The sequence below is a fragment of the Salvelinus fontinalis genome, chromosome 1 (assembly GCF_029448725.1).
Source record: "Salvelinus fontinalis isolate EN_2023a chromosome 1, ASM2944872v1, whole genome shotgun sequence".
NCBI lineage: Eukaryota > Metazoa > Chordata > Actinopteri > Salmoniformes > Salmonidae > Salvelinus > Salvelinus fontinalis.
Window position 1 is genome coordinate 88,443,566 of NC_074665.1, and position 23,370 is coordinate 88,466,935.

Genomic DNA, 23,370 nt, shown 5'->3' on the forward strand with positions numbered 1-23,370 from the left:
CCAGTGTGATTGGGTAGAGTCCAGTGTGTGTGTGTGTGAGTGGGTAGAGTCCAGTGTGTGTGTGTGTGTGAGTGGGTAGAGTCCAGTGTGTGAGTGGGTAGATTCCTGTGTTTGTGTGCGTGTGTGTGACTGGCTAGAGTCCAGTGTGTGTGTGACTGGCTAGAGTCCAGTGTGTGTGTGACTGGCTAGAGTCCAGTGTGTGTGTGTGACTGGCTAGAGTCCAGTGTGTGTGTGTGACTGGCTAGAGTCCAGTGTGTGTGTGACTGGCTAGAGTCCAGTGTGTGTGTGACTGGCTAGAGTCCAGTGTGTGTGTGTGACTGGCTAGAGTCCAGTGTGTGTGTGTGACTGGCTAGAGTCCAGTGTGTGAGTGGGTAGATTCCTGTGTTTGTGTGTGTGTTTGAGTAGGTAGAGTCCAGTGTGTGTGTGTGAGTGGGTAGAGTCCAGTGTGAGTGGCTAGAGTCCAGTGTGTGTGAGTGGCTAGAGTCCTGTGTGTGTGAGTGGCTAGAGTCCTGTGTGTGTGTGGGTAGAGTCCCGTGTGTGTGTGAGTGGGTAGAGTCCCGTGTGTGTGTGTGAGTGAGTAGGTAGAGTCCAGTGTGAGTGGCTAGAGTTCTGTGTGTGAGTGTCAGTGGCTAGAGTCCAGTGTGTGTGTGTCAGTGGCTAGAGTCCAGTGTGTGTGTGTCAGTGGCTAGAGTCCAGTGTGTGTGTGTCAGTGGCTAGTGTCCAGTGTGTGTGTGTCAGTGGCTAGTTTCCAGTGTGTGTGTCAGTGGCTAGTGTCCAGTGTGTGCGTGTGGCTAGAGTCCAGTGTGTGCGTGTGGCTAGAGTCCAGTGTGTGCGTGTGGCTAGAGTCCAGTGTGTGCGTGTGGCTAGAGTCCAGTGTGTGCGTGTGGCTAGAGTCCAGTGTGTGCGTGTGGCTCGAGTCCAGTGTGTGCGTGTGGCTAGAGTCCAGTGTGTGTGAATGGCTAGAGTCCAGTGTGTGTGAATGGCTAGAGTTCAGTGTGTGTGAGTGGCTAGAGTCCAGTGTGTGTGAGTGGCTAGAGTCCAGTGTGTGTGAGTGGCTAGAGTCCAGTGTGTGTGAGTGGCTAGAGTCCAGTGTGTGTGAGTGGCTAGAGTCCCGTGTGTGTGTGAGTGGCTAGAGTCCCGTGTGTGTGTGAGTAGATTCCTGTGTTTGTGTGTGTGTTTGAGTAGGTAGAGTCCAGTGTGTGTGTGTGAGTGGGTAGAGTCCAGTGTGAGTGGCTAGAGTCCAGTGTGTGTGAGTGGCTAGAGTCCAGTGTGTGTGAGTGGCTAGAGTCCAGTGTGTGTGAGTGGCTAGAGTCCAGTGTGTGTGAGTGGCTAGAGTCCAGTGTGTGTGAGTGGCTAGAGTCCAGTGTGTGTGAGTGGCTAGAGTCCAGTGTGTGTGAGTGGCTAGAGTCCCGTGTGTGTGTGAGTGGCTAGAGTCCCGTGTGTGTGTGAGTGGCTAGAGTCCCGTGTGTGTGTGAGTGGCTAGAGTCCCGTGTGTGTGTGAGTGGCTAGAGTCCTGTGTGTGTGTGTGAGTGGCTAGAGTCCTGTGTGTGAGTGGCTAGAGTCCTGTGTGTGTGGGTAGAGTCCCGTGTGTGTGTGAGTGGGTAGAGTCCCGTGTGTGTGTGTGTGAGTGAGTAGGTAGAGTCCAGTGTGAGTGGCTAGAGTCCTGTGTGTGAGTGTCAGTGGCTAGAGTCCAGTGTGTGTGTGTCAGTGGCTAGAGTCCAGTGTGAGTGGCTAGAGTCCAGTGTGTGCGTGTCAGTGGCTAGAGTCCAGTGTGTGTGTGTCAGTGGCTAGAGTCCAGTGTGTGCGTGTGGCTAGAGTCCAGTGTGTGCGTGTGGCTAGAGTCCAGTGTGTGCGTGTGGCTAGAGTCCAGTGTGTGTGAATGGCTAGAGTTCAGTGTGAGTGGCTAGAGTTCAGTGTGTGTGAATGGCTAGAGTTCAGTGTGTATGTGTGGCTAGAGTCCAGTGTGTGTGTGTGTGGCTAGAGTCCAGTGTGTGTGTGTGGCTAGAATCCAGTGTGTGTGTGTGGCTAGAGTCCAGTGTGTGTGTGTGACTGGGTAGAGGTGTGTGTGACTGGGTAGAGGGGTGTGTGTGTGTGTGTGTGTGTGTATGTGTGTGTGTGTGTGTGTGTGTGTGTGTGTGTGTGTGTGTGTGTGTGTGTGTGTGTGTTCCAGTTAGAGTTAAAGTCAGAAGTTTTCATACACCTTAGCCAAATACATTTAAACTCAGTTTTTCACAATTCCTGACATTTAATCCTAGTAAGAATTCCCTGTCTTAGGTCAGTTAGGATCACCACTTTATTTTAAGAATGTGAAATGTCAGAATAATAGTAGTGGGAATGATTGATTTCAGCTTTTATTTCCCTTCATTCTTTTATTTGATGGTGTTTTTTGAGCAGTGGCTTCTTCTACATACACTCAATTAATATTTGGTAGCATTGTCTTTAAATTGTTTAACTTGGGTCAAACATTTCGGGTAGTCTTCCACAAGATTCCCACAATAAGTTTTTTGGCCAATTCCTCCTGACAGAGCTGGTGTAACTGAGTCAGGTTTGTACGCCTCCTTGGTCACACGCTTTTTCAGATCTGACCACAAATTTCCTATAGCATTGAGGTCAGGGCTTTGTGATGACCACTCCAATACCTTGACTTTGTTGTTGTCCTTAAGCCATTTTGCCACAACTTTGCGACCAAGCTTTAACTTCTTATGGCTGCAGGGGCAATATTGAATAGCTTGGATGAAAGGTGCCCAGAGGTGCCCATAGTAAACTGCCTGCTCCTCAGTCCCAGTTGCTAATATATGCATATTATTATTGGTATTGGATAGAAAACACTCTGAAGTTTCTAAACGTGTTTGAATGATGTCTGTGAGTATAACAGAACTCATATGGCATGCAAAAACCTGAGCAAAAATCCAAACAGGAAGTGGGAATTCTGAGGTTGGTCGATTTTCAACCAAGTCCCTATTGAATACACAGTGGGATATGGATAAGTTTGCACTTCCTACGGCTTCCACTAGATGTCAACAGTCCGTAGAACCTTGTCTGATGGCTCCACTGTGAAGTGGGGCCGAAGGAGACAGGAATTAGTCAAGTCTATCATCATCCTAATCAGACAGGTTTTTTACATGGACGATACATTGGAGATAATATAAGGCAAGTACTGGAAACAATGGAACACTATGAAATATCGGGGACACCAGGCCTGGTTTTCATAGCTGATTTTGAAAAGGCTTTTGATAAAGTACGACTGGAGTTTATATATAAATGCCTAGAATATTTCAATTTTGGGGAATCTCTTATAAAATGGGTAAAAATTATGTATAGTAACCCTAGGTGTAAAATAGTAAATAATGGCTACATCTCAGAAAGTTTTAAACTATCTAGAGGAGTAAAACAAGGTTGTCCACTATCGGCATATCTATTTATTATTGCCATCGAAATGTTAGCTGTTAAAATTAGATCAAACATTAATATTAAGGGATTAGAAATCCAGGGCCTAAAAACGAAGGTGTCATTGTACGCTGATGATTCATGTTTTCTTTTAAAACCACAACTAGAAACTCTCCACGGCCTCTTAGAGGATCTAGATACTTTTGCTATCCTCTCTGGATTAAAACCAAATTATGATAAATGTACCATATTACGTATTGGATCACTAAAAAATACACATTTTACATTGCCATGTAGTTTACCAATTAAATGGTCTGACGGTGATGTGGACATACTCGGTATACAAATCCCAAAAGAAAGAAATGATCTCACTCCAATAAATTTTTATAGAAAGTTAGCAAAAATAGATAAGATCTTGCTACCATGGAAAGGAAAATACCTGTCTATTTGTGGGAAAATCACCCTGATTAACTCTTTAATCATATCACAGTTTACCTATTTGCTTATGGTTTTGCCTACACCTAGTGACCTGCTTTTTAAATTATATGAACAAAAAATATTCAATTTTATTTGGAACGGCAAGCCAGATAAAATTAAAAGGGCCTATTTATATAACGAATATGAATTCGGAGGGCAGAAATTATTAAATATTAAAGCATTAGACCTCTCACTAAAGGCATCAGTCATACAAAAGATACTTAAATCCAAACTGGTTCTCTAGTAGATTGGTACGAATGTCTCATCCTATGTTCAAGAAGGGCCTTTTTCCCTTTATTCAGATTACACCTGCTCACTTTCGGTTGCTTGAAAAGGAAATAATTTCCAAAATATCTTTATTTTTTAAACAAGCCTTAGAAAGTTGGTTGCAATTTCAGTTTAATCCACCTGAAAGGACGGAACAAATAGTACAACAAATCTTGTGGTTAAATTCAAATATAGTAATTGATAAAAAAACTGTATTTATCGAAGAAATGTTTAAAAAAGGTATAATTTTTGTGAATGATATCATAAATAGGACTGGTGGAGTAATGTCACACATGCAGCTAACACAGACATATGGAAATGTCTGCTCTACCCAAAATTACAACCAATTAATTGCAGCATTACCACAAAAATGGAAGAGGCAGGTGGAAGGGAATATAAGTAAGGAACTTGTATGTCGGCCTTATATTAAAGAACATAAATGGTTAAAGAAAAGTGTGATAAATAAAAACATATACCAATTTCATTTAAGGACCAAAAAACTTACAGCTGTGCCATATAAATTGCAAAATAGTTGGGAAGAGATTTTCGATGTACCCATTCCATGGCACATGGTTTATGAATTGATACGCAAAACAACGCCGGATTCAAAACTTCGAATTTTTCAATTTAAATTATTGTACAAAATTCTTGCAACTAATAGAATGTTATATATATGGGGGATACAATCTTCCCAGCTCTGTAGATTCTGCTGTGAGGAGGCAGAGTCATTAGACCATTTATTTTGGTATTGTCCGCATGTAGCTCGTTTTTGGTCACAGGTCCAGGAATGGTTGAAGAATTGCAACATTTGCGTAGAACTAACGCTACAGATAGCAATACTGGGGGATTTGAAAAGCCATAGTCAATCAATCAATAATATAATAATTATTTTAGCAAAAATGTTTATTTTTAATTTACAATCCGTGGAAGCTATGAGAATAGGAAGATTCAAATCTTTTGTGAAGCATCACAGCACAGTTGAAAAATATATGGCAAATAAAAATCCGAAATGGATGATGTTGGAAGATAGATGGGAAAGGTTGAGTGGAGCTGAAGGGTGGGACTAATAACAAGATAAACAATGTAGGGCATACGGGATCTGTGAAATGTGTATAGGTGCGGAGCTATTGTGAAATAGCACAGTTACTAGTGGAAATCAAACTGGATGGACAACAGAAATAGAGGAAGGACTAAGAACAAACAAGAGAGAACTATTATAAAGTAGACTGTGTCTGTAAAATGTGTATAAGATGTATAAATTGAAGGTAAAAACAGAAATGTTTATCAGTTTACTCCAATTGGGGGATCGGTGGTAGGGTTTGCGGGGAATAATAATAAAGGTATACTCTTTAAAAAAAGTATGTATGTCTATGTAGGTATGTGTATGTATATATGTGTATATGTATGCATACGTGAATGGATATATATATTTACCCCAAAAAATATGGGGGATTGGAAATGATGCAGACAATTACATTGGAAGCAACATTCTTTCCGCAATATTAAGCTGATCCACCCCTAGAAAAAAAAAAAAGAAAAAAAAAAAAAAGTCTATCATGACCTGACCATGCTCTGACCATGCGCATTCACATGAGAGGGAGCACTGTTCCATCTGGGATAACAGGATAACAGAGTTGAGTCTACAGCAGTAATGCTTGTAATTAACCTACATTTCCTCTTACACTGAACAAAAATATAAACGCAACATGTTGGTCCCATGTTTCATGAGCTGAAATAAAAGATCCCAGAAATGTTCTATACGCACAAAAAACTTCTCAAATTTTGGCAACACATTTGTTTACATACCTGTTAGTGAGCATTTCTCCTTTGTCAAGATAATCCATCCACCTGACAGGTGTGGCATATCAAAAAGCTGATTAAACAGCATGATCATTACACAGGTGCACTTTGTGCTGGGGACAATTGAAAATGTGCAGTTCTGTCACAACGCCACAGATGTCTCAAGTTTTGAGAGAGCGTACAATAGGCATGCTGACTGCAGGAATGTCCAACAGAGCTGTTGCCAGAGAATTGAATGTTCATTTCTCTACCATAAGCTGCCTCCAACGTTGTTTTAGAGAATTTGACAGTACGTCCAACTGGCCTCACAACCGCAGACCACGTGTATGGCTTTGTGCGGGCAAGCGGTTTGCTGATGTCAATGTTGTGAACATAACCCCACTGCCACCATGGGGCAAGGGTATGGGCAGGCATAAGTATGGGAAACGAACACAATTACATTTTATTGAGGGCAATTTAAATGCACAGAGATACTGTGACGAGATCCTGAGGCCTATTTTGAGGACAATTTTTTTTAAAGGTATCTGTGACCAACAGATGCATATCTGTATTCCCTGTCATTTGAAATCCATAAATTAGGCCATAATGAATGTATTTCAATTGACTGATTATATGAACTGTAACTCAGTAAAATCTTTGAAATTGTTGCATCTATATTTTTGTTCAGTATAGAATGTAATGTACATTCACAAATGCATGGCTAGTCAAAGCAATGACCTTTTCCTGGTTCAACCACAGCTGCTGTTTTGTACAGGTCATTGTTGCTGCATGCATGGCTGCTGGACTGTACCTGCATTCCTGTGAGGGCAGTCTGGGCCAGCTTCCTGTTCTTGGGCTCCAGTGCCAGCTGAAGAGGGAGAAGGCATCTTTCTCTGCAGAGACAAACATATCATTAAGCTACAGAGAGAAAATAAAAAAACAAAATGGGTCAAAGTTTTCATATTTAAACTGGACAAGGTTGGTTTGATGGCAATCTGACAATGATTTCCTGTGGGGCTTTCCAGAAAGAGATTACAGCTAACATGTTCACATCCCATGAAAACAAATCAGGAGCAAAAGCAAGCATGATAGTTTCACCTACACCATGTTTCAGGGGACAGGCTATGAATATAACATTATACATAATGATATAATCACAACAGCCTACAACACGAGACATCTCATCTCGATCTGTCTGAAATCAAGGCCACAAATCCACAACACAACCTCTAGTATTAATGGCATTTTAAATCCTACGTGTTGGGAGAATTCTTGTTGCTGGATGCCCTCAAAATGATATGGCTGATCTTTCTGCCATGTTTTTTCCCCGAAAACATTGCAGGAAGGAAGAAAGATTTCCCGATAAGGAAGGAAAAACCAGCCTTGCCCTTTTTAACCAACTTGAATGACATTTAGAAATGGCTACAGGGAGCGTGTTAAACAGAACGTGAAGTATTATAAGAAAGTTCTCTATAGTCCACAGTATCAATCTCATGCGTCATGCTGACCCTAACAACACTCCCCGTCTCATCGAATCAAAGTTTATTGGTCACATTTACAGGACGGGGTAAACGGTACAGTGAAATGCCTACACGAGCTCTCTTCAACAGTGCAATACACATTTATCAAAACAATTCACAATAAGTATCCTGCCATGTATAAAGGAACTTATTAGCATTCCATATCTAACTTCATCCCAACCTTTTCATTAGTCAACATTTTGAACATTAATATGACAAATTCAGCATTAACTATATAACTCTAACGAGAAAGAGTATGGGACTGTATTACTGGATGCACTTCAATTTATCATAACCACATAAAAACACCATTATCAGTCATCTACAATGCCAATGTATTTCCAAGTATGCACTAAGCCTATCTGAGAAGGTCCAACTCCAGGGTTTACTGGTATCAGGGATGGAAATATATTTCCCTTTGAGGCTGCTCATGGCCTGTCATGGCTATACTGTGTCAATGTGAATATCTAATGTTGATGCAGTGTAGGAGTTGTGCAACCACTGGTCAGTGTCCAGGTCACTGAGCCTGAAAACCCACTGTATATCAATATATTATTCATGCCTGAGGCTGAGACTAATCATACTTGCTGTTGACTATTCATGTGATTGATGTTAGGGAAGTAAGTTTCACCCATTGATTCAATGGCATGACAGTTTAAGATGAGTGTTTCAAAGAGGGCATAGTCAGATCATTGATAGAAGCTAACTGAGCTGACTGACTGAAGCAGGCTATTTGAATTAAAGGGATGAGGTTAAACCTAAAAAAAGTGCTCAATGGGGTCCAGCAATTGGACTCTTATAAAAGTCATGTAATAGTCTACAACTGTCAGTCTAACATCACAGGACAAGGCAATGAAAAGGTCTACATAACCAGATAGCATTCCAAATAACAGGACAGCAGGCGGAATATGATTAAATGGAGACAGACTGAGGTGATGTATCACCAGCCTACAGATCCAGCCCCAACACCATCCTCCAGCTCCACATCCAACACCATCCTCCAGCTCCACATCCAACACCATCCTCCAGCTCCACATCCAACACCAGCCTCCAGCTCCACATCCAACACCAGCCTCCAGCTCCACATCCAACACCAGCCTCCAGCTCCACATCCAACACCATCCTCCAGCTCCACATCCAACACCAGCCTCCAGCTCCACATCCAACACCAGCCTCCAGCTCCACATCCAACACCAGCTCCACATCCAACACCAGCCTCCAGCTCCACATCCAACACCATCCTCCAGCTCCACATCCAACACCAGCTCCACATCCAACACCAGCCTCCAGCTCCACATCCAAAACCAGCCTCCAGCTCCACATCCAACACCAGCCTCCAGCTCCACATCCAACACCAGCCTCCAGCTCCACATCCAACACCAGCCTCCAGCTCCACATCCAACACCAGCCTCCAGCTCCACATCCAACACCAGCCTCCAGCTCCACATCCAACACCAGCCTCCAGCTCCACATCCAACACCAGCCTCCAGCTCCACATCCAACACCAGCCTCCAGCTCCACATCCAACACCAGCCTCCAGCTCCACATCCAACACCAGCCTCCAGCCTCCATGAGACCGCTCATTTAGCCGGAGGGAATAACTGATACCGCAGAGAAAGAGAGGCTAACTCAGTGTAGCGTGGATTAATTCAGTCCCAGCATGTGACAGCATGTTTTGCTGACAGAAATGTCACTGAGGGAAGCAAAGGGAGGACATGCAGAGGTGTGGGTCTCTGTGCGTTGTAACTTTAATGTGTTACAGAGTTAATGTTTAAGTTAATTCATTGAGCTGTATCTAAAGATATTTCTTTACAGTTATTCACATATGTAATTGTATTGGTTAGTATTGAATTACGCGTTTGACTGCAAGTTCCAGAATGCCTTGCGACAGGAAGTAGAGAGTGAACGCGCTAGTTAAGTGCAATTAACAGGTGATTTTTTTGGCTCCTTTGCGCTAGCATCTTACTGGCATTGCTCTGTAGAATCTAAATTTGTTAAATGTAACGTGATCAAGTATTATTACTAAAAGCTTTCATATCAAACCCGACGTCCCGAGTCATTACTTTGAAGATAGTTATTCTATATTTTGGTGCCGAAACCCGGGATATGAGATGCGACGAAGAAGCGGCTGAAATGGCTGAGGAGGAACGTCGGCATGAAACCGAAAGAATGAGACGAAAGCGGGGTACCATTGGAGGTGCCACAACACGGATTTTGAATCAGATTGACGTGGAAATATCCCAGTCGAATACGGATACCGATCACTTGAGTACATTGTTGGAATTGCTGTCAGCTAAGGAGGACAGTTTGTTTGAACTTGATGGTGGAATTGAACAGTTAACGCCATTGGACGGATTGGAGGCAGAGATTGCATGCACGGAGCATTACAAAGAGCGCGTTATCATGCTGAAGAGCCGTGCACAACGAGTGATAAAGAAAAAACAGGATCTCAATCCACTACCAGCACGGGTGAGTGACGCTAACTCCAACAGATCACAGAGACAATCAGTAAGGCTACCAAAGTTGATTGAGAAATTCTATGGAGATGTCAGTATGTGGCAGGAGTTTTGGAGTCAGTATGAGACTGCTATTCACAACAATGATTCACTGTGTAATAAAGAGAAGTTTACCTATCTGAAAACATATCTCACTGGACCAGCTGCAAAGGCAGTAGCCGGACTGATGTTAACAGACCGTAACTATGATGATTGGTAACTATGATGATGCAATCGCTCTACTCAAGAGTAGATTTGGAAGGAAAGATCTTGTGATTAGTGTTCATATGTCAAAGCTGCTGAATCTCACCCCTGTGAAGAAATCCTCTGATCTAAATGCATTGAGGCAGCTATATGATGAATGTGAAATTCAGATTAGGAGCCTGGAATCACTGGGTGTAGTGTCAGAAACCTATGGAAGCCTACTATGCCCAATCTTACTGCAGATGATTCCAGAGGACATAGCTCTTGACTATATTCGTCAGAGGGGAGTAGATGATGAATGGAAAGTGTCTGAGATTGTCAGTTTCCTACAGAAAGAGGTTCAGAGCAGGGAGAGAGCGCTACAAATGACAAGATCATGCAACCAACAGAAAGAGAGCAAACCATGGAACAAGTCATGCTTCTCCAATGATATGAAAACAAAAAGACCCAACATGCCCTCTGCTGCAGCACTGCATACAGCCAGCCAGAAGGAACAAAACTGTCTATTCTGTGACAGTGCAGACCACAAATCAGAAAACTGCCCTGACCACAATATTGCTGCACGCAAAGAGAAACTAAAGAAAATGGGAAGATGCTTTGTATGTTTAGGACAGAGACACATAGGAAAATTCTGTAAAGTCAAAGATGTGTCATGTGCAACATGTGGAAGCAGACATCACATTGCAGTGTGTACCGGTAAGAGGAGTGAGGTGCAACCCCTACTGTTTCTGCAGATGCTGTTGTTTCCTCAGTTATTCCCCATTCAGTGAAGATGAAACCAGATGGACAGAACACTGTGTTGCTACAAACGGCAAAGGCATGGGTAGAAGGCCCATCGGGCAGGAAGATAGCTCGTTGCTTACTAGATGGAGGCAGTCAGAGAAGCTTCATACATGAAAACCTTGTGAAGGGCTTGAAGCTACCAGTAATCAGACAAGAGGCACTCACTCTTCACACGTTTGGCTCCTCTGCCCCAGCAACGTCCCAACGCAACACAGTGAAAGTAATCTTGGAGAATGTCTGGGACAAACAGCAGAGAATAGAGATAGAGACAATTGAAACCCCACAAGTGTGCACAGCTGTGATGAAGGTTCCTGGTGAACAGATTCGACATGAGCTCAATAGAAAGGGACTGCAGCTCGCAGACTTTCCAGGAGATGACAATGATCCTGAAATCTCTGTCCTGATAGGAGCAGACTACTACTGGCAGATAGTATCAGGCAGAGTGAAGCGACTGACGGAGACGCTGGTTGCTTTAGAGAGCACCTTTGGATGGTCGGTGCAGGGACCCGTGTTCATGTCAAGTGTCGCCGAGGCAACTTGCATGTTCATCCCACTTGATGAAGACACACTAGTCTCCAAACAACTGCATGCATTCTGGGAGCTGGAGTCTCTGGGTATTATAAGCGAGAAAACACAGAACCCAGAGGAAACCGAGGCTCTACAGAGGTTCGAGGAAACAACCACCTTCAAAGATGGGCGATACCACGTGGAGTTGCCATGGAAACGAGAAATGCCAGAACTCAAAGACAACTATAGAATCGTCAAGAAACGGTTTGAAGGTCTGAAAAAAAGACTGAAGAAGGATGTGACGTTGTACAGCAGATACAATGAAGTAGTAGAGGACCACTTACAACAGGATATGGCAGAGGACGTGCCCAAGGACAACGCATCAAGTGCAGACAACGTAAAATACTAGTTACCTCACCATGCAGTACTCCGAGAAGATAAGGTGACAACAAAACTGAGTGGTGTTTGATGCCTCGTCCCATGAAGATGGCTGTCCATCCCTCAATGACTGTCTACTCACAGGACCGAACCTGAATCCGGATCTGCTCAGCGTTCTGATAAAGTTCAGACTACATGAGATCGCATTCATGGCAGACATCAAGAAAGCTTTCCTGCAGATATCCCTAGCAGAGAGAGACAGAGACGCCGTGAGATTTCTATGGCTCACAGGCCCACCAAGGGGAGAAAATGAAGAGGAGCTGCGTGTCCTAAGGATGAAAAGAGTGGTATTTGGAGCTTCCCCAAGTCCATTTTTGCTGGCAGCTACAATCAGGAAGCACCTGAAACAATATGAAACAGAACAACCAGAAGTTGTAGAGATACTGAGAGAGTCACTCTATGTAGATGATTTCATTGCAAGTTCACGCAATGTTGAAGAGGCTTACCTTGTGACAACAACTGCAAAGCGAATGCTGTCGATTGCAGGCATGGACCTCTGCAAGTGGATGACCAACTCTCCTGAATTAAAAACAAAATGGGAGGAGAGTACGACAACTGAGCACCCGTTGACGCTAGAAACACAAGGATTAGTGCTGAAGGTTTTAGGTTTAGTATGGAGACCGGAAACGGATGACTTTGTGTTTGATCTCAGGCCGCTACTGAGCATTCTAAAGCAAAAGGAAAACACAAAGAGAAGTGTTCTACAGTCGTCTGCACGTCTCTTCGACCCTCTTGGTTTCTTAACTCCCTTCACCATCAGGATCAAGTGCATGTTCCAGGAAATGTGGGAGAGGGGACTCAGCTGGGACGAAGAATTCCCACCTGATCTGACACGAGAATGGCAACAGTGGTGTTCAGAACTACCCCAGTTACACCAGCTCACCATACCAAGGTGGTACAGAACAGACATGCGGCCACAGAATAGCCACACTCTGAAACTACACGTGTTCTGTGATGCAAGTGAAAGGGCTTACAGTGCAGTAGCTTACTTGCAAGGTGAATCACAAGGTAGGGAAACAGCAAGTCTAGTCGCATCCAAGTCCAGTAGCCCCACTCAAGAAAATCACGCTGCCACGCCTGGAGCTCATGGGAGCTGTGATTGGAGCGAGACTCGCAAACAACTTGATGACCACACTGAAATTGGAAGAAAAACAGATCCAAATGTGGACAGACTCGATGATCGTGCTGCATTGGATTTGCAGCTCAGCTCAGAAATGGAAACAGTTTGTTGCGAACAGAGTGACGGAGATCCAGTCCTTGACCAATCCAGAGTCATGGTCACATATTGAAGGGAAAACTAATCCAGCTGACCTCCCTACAAGAGGACAAACTGTTCGAAACTTAACACAGAGCGAGCTATGGTGGAATGGACCCAGAATTCTGATATCACCCAATCAGTCCAAAGAGACTGATGATAACAAGGTTCCGGAAGAGGTGAATATAGAACTCAAGTCCAGCTGCCAGGTTACTGTACAACTCGCAGCAAACAGCACAGCAATCACTGAACCTGTGTTGGCGCTTGAAAGGTACAGCAAACTGAAAAGAGTGTTCAGAGTCACCGCCTGGATAAAGAGATTCATAGCCAATGCTCGTACAACCATAAAGATACAAGGTGAACTGACTGCTGACGAACTATTCGATGCAGAAAAGTACTGGATTAAGGTAACACAACAACAGAGTTTTGGACAGGAGATCAAACTACTGAAGGCAGGAAAAAGCCTAAACAATGACTGTAAAATCAGAGAACTGAAACCGTTCCTGGACAAACACGAACTACTCAGTGTAGGAGGAAGACTGCAACAGTCCAGCTTCACATTCAGAGAGCAGCACCCATGGGTTCTGCCCAACAAGTACAGATACTCAGAAATGCTGATACAGTACCACCATGAGAAGGTGATGCATTCTGGAGCAAGAGACACTCTAGTACAAATCAGAGAGCGATACTGGATCTTGCGTGCTAGGCAGCTAGTCAAGAGCACAGTGGCAAGATGTATAGTGTGCAAAAGATTCAAGGCAAGGGCCGGACAGCAGGTCACTGCGCCTTTACCAAAAGACAGAATAACTGAATCGCCACCATTTGAAGTCACAGGTGTGGATTTTGCAGGACCGCTCTATGTGAAAGAAAATGGGTCTGTGAAGAAGTCATACATTGCACTGTTCACTTGTGCTGTAACCAGAGCAGTGCATTTGGAACTGGTCTCAGATCAGTCAACAGAGAAATTCCTGTTAGCTCTAAAAAGATTCATCTCAAGGAGAGGATTATGCAAGGTAATCTACTCAGACAATGCAAAAACGTTCAAGAGAGCTGATCAGGACTTGAAAGAGCTGTGGAAGGCAATCGAAGAGCCCCAACTTTTGGCTTTCTTCTCAGAAAGAGGCATCACCTGGAGGTTCATCGCCGAGCGAGGAGCCTGGTGGGGTGGATTCTGGGAAAGACTTGTCAGGTCAGTGAAAACATGCCTGCGAAAGGTTCTTGGGAGAGCTTCACTCAACTTTGAAGAGATGTGCACAGTCCTGACAGAGGTTGAAGCAATTCTAAATTCTAGACCTTCGTGCACAATGAAGTGGATGAACCACAACCCCTGACCCCAGCACACTTCCTGGTGGGTAAACGACTAACCTCTTTGCCTCCAAAGCCATTTCCAGCTGACACTCAGCACCCAACGCTAAACAAGGAGGACATGACACGCAGATGGAAGTACAGGCAGAGACTTGTGACCAGCTTCTGGAACAGTTGGCGAAGAGACTACTTGCTGGATCTAAAGTCAGCACACCGCTGTGATACACCACAGCCCACCCCACTGAAAGCGGGTGACGTTGTACTCATAGGAGAAGATAACACACCCAGACAAACCTGGAAACTAGGAAAGATTGAGGAACTGTTTCCAGGCCGAGATGGCCTAGTTAGATCATGTTCAGTTCGTACTGTTTCAGGGACTTTGTTGAGGAGACCTATTCAGTTGATATACTGCCTAGAGATCTAGATGAACACAGTTGTTCATCGGGGGGGAGGATGTTGTAACTTTAATGTGTTACAGAGTTAATGTTTAAGTTAATTCATTGAGCTGTATCTAAAGATATTTCTTTACAGTTATTTACATATGTAATTGTATTGAATTACGCTTTTGACTGCAAGTTCCAGAATGCCTTGCGACAGGAAGCAGAGAGTGAACGCGCTAGTTAAGTGCAATTAACAGGTGATTTTTTTGGCTCCTTTGTGCTAGCATCTTACTGGCATTGCTCTGTAGAATCTAAATTTGTTAAATGTAACGTGATCAAGTATTATTACTAAAAGCTTTCATATCAAACCCGACGTCCCGAGTCATTACTTTGAAGATAGTTATTCTATACTGTGGTTGCTGAGCTGGCAGAGAGGGAGGGAATTTGTGGGTCCTGGGCAGAGAATGTTTGGAGAATTCAACTGTGGAATAAGTCATTTGGAACACACTAACAATTGTCGAAACAAGCGCAAGAGTGAAAAAAGAAAACAGTAACTACTCATGTTAGAGGTTATTGGCAAAACTATAATACGCAGACTAAACCAACACAGACTAAATCATTAACTCTGGAATTTTATCAGCTTTGAAGAAAGGTGCAAATGTTTAACTAATTTAGAGCGCTATCATTCTCACAGTTTTTCCAATGATTAATCATGTTCTTCACACTGCCTTCTTGCCAGCACAGCAAGTGTTCTTGGGTGCGTGTCTGTGCACGTGTCCCCAAGGCTGTGTGTGTGCACATGTGTGGGTGAGGGAGTGGTAGGACTGTGGAGAGTGAAACATCACAACAATCACGCTGATTCATAATGAAGTAGAACCTCAACACACACAAACACGCCTGAAGTCAAATGTGACCCGTTTCAGGAAACTAGGCGCATGTTGCAAGTCACTACTTCACAGGAGAGCCATTTGAACGTAATTTTTTTGGCAGAAATGCCTTCTGGAACATTTGAACTTTCATGTGCCTTAATAACGAACTTGTATGCTATATGTAAATACAAATACATTTGTTAAATTATGAGCCTAGTTGGTTTAGCCACAGAAAAAGCCTTGAACCTTCCCGCTAGCCATGATTGGCTGGGATAATGAGTGGGCTGGACATGCCGAGAAATGAGTTTCAGATTGGTGTGCGGTGTAGCATCTTCTATCTTACTCTGAAAATGAATCAGACGATGAGGAAGTCCCTGATTTAGGTTAAAACTATTTAATTGAAGACATTGTAGGAGTCTTCTGATGACAGTGATGTGGAAGAAACATCCAACAGAGTTGTCACGGAAGAAGTTGCCCAAGTTTTGAAATCAGTGGAATGTCTGGTAGAAGCAGAGTATGATAAGGAGATTAATATAATTGTGACGTTTGATTGCAAATGCAGAGGGAGTCAAAGAGAACACAGAAGGCTGTTGTATAAAACACCTGTCTCCGGATTTCATCTTCAAACGAAGGGCAACCATTGCATCCGTGACAGAGAGGGAGAAAGATATGATGATTCTTATGGCATTGCACACGGTCAGTGTGAACCAGAGTGACTTGACACAACGAGCCAAAAAAGCTATAAACAAAACGGAAACGACACAGGACATCTTATTTAATGAAAGTGGTTGCAGTCTGCCGTGAAGCATTCATCCATATATACAGGTAAGAGTCTAGGAACAGTTAAAGATATTATACCTTTCTAATTTTGTCAGAAAGTTGTTTCATTGCAAGTTAAAGCTTACTGTTAGCTAGCTAGCTGACGTTAGATGGCTGGCTTGCTAGCTAACATTGTGTATGATCTGTGTGTATCTCAGAATGCGATTTCGCATTGCTAGATATAACCTAATGTTAGCTCGCGAACATTGAACCTATTTGGTTATCTTTAGCTTGCTATGACGATCGGTTGGTATTGCTAGTACTCGATGGATTGGGATTATGGTTGTTTAGATAGCATATCTAAACAAATGATTACATGACCCATCAAGTTAGCCAGGTGTGTCTGAAGGTGATTACGGCTATCTATTGTATAATAATGCTAAAATATTTGTATCTGGAATTTGTCTTTCAGCATCAGTAAAACTCACCTGACCTCTGTGCTGGCATATTACTACTTTACCAAATGAGGAGAGTTACAAACTACACACCAGTCAGAGTTACACTTAAACTACATCTTTATTAATAATAATAAGGTTTGCAATAGCATTTTACTTTAAAAAAATAGTAAATTGTTGATGAACCGTTGAGAAGCACCAACAGAAAAGTACAAAGATCTTTTATAGCTAAGATACACCCCTCTCAACTTACATGATGAATCACAGATCTTAGGAACTGTTCACAAAGAAATACTTTTTCTTGAGAAAGGAGTATCCCTTAGCCAGATAACATTCACTATTAATTATCGTTGAGTTTGGTCCCTCAGACGAGGTTCTAATCTCGTTCCTGGTACTTCATAGTACAAAAACACCAACTCATCCAATGGCATATATCAACTCTAGATACCCCCATCTCAAGTAAATCCCCTCTTGACCCCACTCCTGGACAAGCTCACTGAGGGGAGTGAGCCTCTAGGTCATACACTATCCCAGGATAAGTGTAAGATCAGAGAGGACATACAATGTTTCCAGACACTGCCATACACCTCCCCCAATGGGAAAAGGAGGGAGTGACTGGCGCACAGACATTGTGGAGACAAGTAATTGGTTCCCCATTAATCACGCCATCCCTTCGCATGGTTTAACTTCTCTAGGATAGGGGGCAGCATTTTAACGTTTGGATGAAAAGCATACCCAAATTCAACTGCCAGCTACTCATCCCCAGAAGATAAGATATGCATATTGTTAGTATTTGGATAGAAAACACTCTGAAGTTTCTAAAACTGTTTGAATCATTTTTTTTTTAGGTCACTCTTTTCAATGGATTTTCATTGGGTATACAGATTTCTAATTGACCTTCTTGCAATTCCTACCGCTTCCACTGCATGTCAACAGTCTTTAAAAATTAATTGAGGGTATTTCCTTTGTGTAATGAAGAAGTACAGCCATTTTGAATCAGGGTCACTTGAAGTGTCCTGTTAGATAGAGGCGCATGACCAGAAAGCATGCTACAGATTGTTTTAATCCTGTATTGAACACAGATCATCCCGTCTTCAATTGTATCGATTATTTACGTTAACAAATACCTAAAGTTGTATTACAAAAGTAGTTTGAAATGTTTTGGCAAAGTTTACAGGTAACTTTTGAGATTTTTTGTAGTCATGTTTCACGAGTTGGAACCGGTGTTTTTCTGGATCAAACGCGCCAAATAAATGGACATTTTGGATATATATTGACGGAATTAATCGAACAAAAGGACCATTTGTGATGTTTATGGGACATATTGGAGTGCCACCAACAGAAGCTCGTCAAAGGTAAAGCATGAATTATATTTTTATTTCTACGTTTTGTGTCGCACCTGCAGGGTTGAAATATGCTTATCTCTCTTTGTTTACAATGGTGCTAACTCAGATAATAGCATAGTTTGCTTTCGCCGAAAAGCCTATTTGAATTCTGACATGTTGGCTGGATTCACAACCAGTGTAGCTTTAATTTGGTATCTTTCATGTGTGATTTCATGAAAGTTTGATTTTTATAGTATTTTATTTGAATTTGGCGCGCTGCATTTTCTCTGGCTTTTGGCCAAGTGAGACAGTAGCGTCCCGCCTAAACTCCGATTTTTGGATATAAATATGAACTTTACCGAGCAAAACATACATGTATTGTGTAACATGAAGTCCTATGAGTGTCATCTGATGGAGATCAAAGGTTAGTGATTAATTTTAACTATTTATGCTTTTTGTTACTCCTCTCTTTGGCTACTCCTCTCATATATGCATACTCACTTTAGCCATATATACATGTACATACTACTTCAATCAGCCTGACTAACCGGTATCTGTATGTAGCCTCGCTACTTGTATAGCCTCGCTACTGTATTTTGCCTGTCTTTTTACTGTTTCTTTTTTCTTTACCCACCTATTGTTCACCTAATACCTTTTTTGCACTATTGGTTAGAGCCTGTAAGTAAGCATTTCACTGTTGTATTCGGCGCACGTGACAAAAACTTTGATTTGATGTTCCACCGCTATAAATGCTGTGAATAACATGTGTAAACTAATGCACGTGTGCTCTCCATTAGAAATGCCTGTAGCAGCATCCCCACCAAATCCTGCTGCTGAGGATGAACCACTGTCTACAGACCCTGCTGACTGGCCTTCTGTTCTGACTGACAGAATTCAGACACAACTAGTTTGCAGAGGACCAAGTGAGGTACCACCTAACTTTGTTTCCTCACGGAATGAGAGTGATGGAAGAAGTTGCCACCACCAGTATTTCAGGAAGACCTTGGTGAGTGGTGAAAAGAAATCCCTAGAAGTTGGTTGGTGTATTCTGAAAGAAACAACAGCCTCTTCTGCTGCAAATTATCTTCTAAGAAGAAAATGTATTTAGCAAATTCAGGACTGACAGACTGGAAACATGCAAGTTCTTTGCTGACTTCACATGACAGCAGTCCAGAACACCAAAACTGCATGAAAACATGGAAAGAACTGGCAATGAGGATCAAAAAAGGGGAAACTATTGATAAGCATGATATGGCACTTATGGAGGCTGAGAGGATAAGATGGAGGTGTCGACACGTCTGACTTTTATTGTGCAGTCTCCGGCAATTAGAAATCGGGCACTAAGGGAACACACAGAAACACTGTCCTCTCCATCAAATGGAAATATCCTCAGTTTGAACTGATGGCACAATTTGATCCAGTCGTAAAAGAGCACCTTAACCGTGTCCAAAAAGGGACCTTGAGTCACACCACCAGCTACCTGGCCACCAAATAAAGAATGAACTCATTGATTTGTTGAGCAGCAAGGTCATTTCAATAATAGTGAGTGACATCAAGCTGGGAAAAAATATTCTCTATCATTCTAGATTGCACCTCAGATGTCAGCCACACTGAACAGTTTTCAGTTGTGATTAGAATTGTCACTGAAGGAGGAGCCCCACAAAGGAACATGTTATGGGGTTTTTGAAGGCAGAGTCCACAGGCCAACATTTGGCATCCCTGATTCTCAAAAGATTAGAGGAGCTAAAAATTCAGAGGACAGTCAGTCTTATGATAATGGGGCCAACATGAGGCAAAAACAAATGTGTCCAAGCCAGACTCCTGGAAATAAATACAAGAGCTCTATTTGTGCCATGTGGGGCTCACACATTGAACCTGGTTGTGGCTGATGCTGCTAAAAGTTCTGTCGATGCCACAGGTTACTTTGGCATCTTACACAAACTGTACACCTTGTTCTCAGCCTCCACACAGCGATGGGCCATCCTGAAAAAACATGTGGACATCACTTTGAAGATGTGGACTGAGACAAGGTGGGAGAGTAAAGTTAAGAGTGTCGAGCCACTGAGGTATCAGACAGCAGCGGTGAGAGGCACTGATTGAGGTGAGGGATCAAACCAAAGACCCTGTGATAAAGACTGAGGCCTAGTCCTTGTCAGAGGTGGGCTCATACCGCTTCAGCATCTGTACAGTGGTGTGGTATGACATCTGGAACCAGATCCAACATGTGAGCAAGCTGATGCAGTCTCCCAGTACGCATGTGGATGTTGCAGTCAGCCTTCTCAGAAAGACAGAGAGGTCTTAGCAACTAGAGGGTAACAGGCTTTATGACTGCACAAACGTCAGTCAAGGATATTTGCGAGAGTATGAAGGTAGAGGCCGTTCTACAACAAAAAGGGCTGAGGTCCACAAAGCGGCACTTTTCATACAAATCATTTGATGAGTCTTTGAGTGATGCACTGAAGAAGCTGGAGGTGATATTTCTCAACGTCGTTGTTGATGCTGCAACCTCAGCCCTTCAGGAAAGATTTTCCACATTGGAAAATATGGGAGAGAAGTTTGGAGTGCTGTCAACCTTCCAACGTCTCTCAAATGAGGAGCTGACAGAACAATGTGAGGCCCTTAGTATGACACTGCACTATAAAGAACACTCAGACTTGGATGGCAGAGCTTGCACAGGAACTGAAGAACTTGCCATCAAAGACCATGAGCCTGCTTGAGCTGCTGAAATTTATACACGAAAGGGAGCTCTCAGAAATATATCCAAATTTGTGGACAGCTCTCAGAATTTGTCTTACTCTTCCAGTGACTGTAGCTGAAGCTCAAAAAGCTCAACGCCTTAGTGACCTTGCTGTTATCAGTATTATCCATGCAATTGCTGGGCAGATGTCTTATGATGATGTAATTAATGACTTTGCATCAAGGAAGGAAAGAAAGGTCAGGGTTTAGATGGCAGATGTGCAATTTAGTTTGTGTTTCTTGTTTGAAGTGCAATAGTGTAAACTCAGGTTCTCTTCTCTATAAGTGTGTTATCTATTTGTGTGCAATTTAGTTTTATCTGTGTTTTCTGTTAGCAATAGGGTAATAATTTGTATCGTATTTGTATTTATATACTACAATTTGTTTCCATTTGTCTTTGTTACTTCTTTACAATATTTATGAGTTATTTTTGTATATATTTATATAGTTTTAACTGTTATGATTATTTATGTGTTGGGGGTTCATACAAGCTAGAGCCACCAGGTGTCACTCAGAGCCCATCCAGTGAGAAGACCTATTCACTTAATGGCCTCTGTGACAGTGATGGAGTTACAGTGCGCTGCGTAATATGAAACAGAAAAAAACAGAATGTTTGCGGTCCAAACACTTAAGACACATCCTCGTCCACTTACCCTCACCTTCCCTTGGGGGAATCCCTGTCACCATTAAGGGCCGTCCAAATTATTATCCAAGCAAGGGAAGTTTGCAACGTAAGCCCATCAGCACTCGTTTTTAGTCGAGTTTGCGAGTGTACTATTATGTTCATACTTCGGAGCCTGAACTCACCATAATTCAATTCGTGACGATTGTACTTCCGCTAAGAAAAGTCCGCCAAAAACTAAAACTTCAACGTCAAGATATGGAGTCAACATACAAGTGTACGTAAAGACGAATGTAAATCAGTTAGAAATGGTGCTACAAATGCAAACACGTCTCGTAACAGTAATGATGTTTTTGTTTGGTTAGATTTAGGAAATTGTAGAAATAAAACATTTTCGTTCTTCACTAGTTCCAGCTAGGCAGGCTAACGTTATTTAGCTAATTAATTTGCAAGCTATCATACAGTAGGCGGATATTAATAATGGTATATTTAATGTAAGTAGAAATGCAATCATAATTGACTGTAGCTCATATAAAGCACCCACAAACTACCGGTGGCTGAAAACACAATCATCGCGGGATGAACGAGTGACGAATTTCCGGCCACGGGCGGTCCATTTAAAAATCATTTCTTCCTCACTCGCCCTGCAAGTGTATACTCGTCAGGAGGGGCGCTCAAGATAGGGACATGAGAGGTCGTAACATTTCTAGCTGAGGAACAATTTTGGGGTTTTCTTACAAAGTTTATACATTTTAGGCTGTAGTTGCAACAACATCAACAAAAAAGATTTAGCCATACAATGTAGCTATTTTGAATTGTTTCGTAATTAATCAAGCCATTGAAATATATATTTTTGACTATTTCCAACCAACAAGCTAGCTATCAAAGTTTCAGCGTGTTTAGCTAACATCTTCATATAGTTAGCAGGGCCAGTAGGAGGCACTCTTTCCTCTGGTCTAAAAAATATCCCAATGCCCCAGGGCAGTGATCGGGGACACTGCCCTGTGTAGGGTGCCGTCTTTCGGATGGGACGTTAAACGGGTGTCCTGACTCTCTGAGGTCATTAAAGATCCCATGGCACTTATCGTAAAAGTAGGGGTGTCCTGGCTAAATTCCCAATCTGGCCCTCAAACCATCATGGTCACCTAATAATCCCCAGTTTACAATTGGCTCATTCATCCCCCTCCTCTCCCCTGTAACTATTCCCCAGGTCGTTGCTGCAAATGAGAACGTGTTCTCAGTCAACTTACCTGGTAAAATAACGGTAAAATAATAAAATAAATAATCTAGATAGATGCTTCCTAAGGATAGCAATTCTGATTGTGAGAGTAAAATAAATACTTAGGGAAGAGATTCCAGATACTGTTCTGGTTCTTGCTTAATCCAATTTATTTTAAAAGTATTATTTAGAGTATTGAAATCTAAAACCTCAAGACCTCCTTAGGTGTTCTAGAAATTTGGAGACATAAGATTATGTTTACATGGAGTTCCAAAGATGTGTCTATACAATCCGGTATTGATTTCTGGCTGATATATTAAGATATGGCTGACAAAGTTGATAGTCTCAATTGAACCATAGATTTTTAACAGACCACAAAGGGATTTCAATAAAGATACATATGCTTAGTTTGTCAACAAAGAATTGTTAGCAAAGGTTACTGGAAATTTAACAAGACTTTACTTGTGAATTAAGTATTTAAGAAGGAAGTAGAAGGAATTATTGATAAATATTGGAACCGTGCGTGTGTTATGAATACGTTTGGAAGTTACTGGGAACTAATGAAATGTGATATAAGGTTGTTGGCTA

General features: G+C 42.4%; 1 long non-coding RNA gene across 1 annotated transcript; it reads right to left on the reverse strand.

Annotated features, from left to right (window-relative positions):
- Window positions 1–4,850: 4,850 nt before the first annotated feature.
- On the reverse strand, window positions 4,851–22,109 carry LOC129863339 (uncharacterized). The gene is made up of 3 exons (XR_008760956.1): window positions 21,595–22,109; window positions 6,722–6,803; window positions 4,851–5,649 (listed from the first exon to the last, which is right to left on the reverse strand). It is a non-coding gene; the product is annotated as an uncharacterized LOC129863339 (long non-coding RNA).
- Between the last annotated feature and the right edge of the window lie 1,261 nt (window positions 22,110–23,370).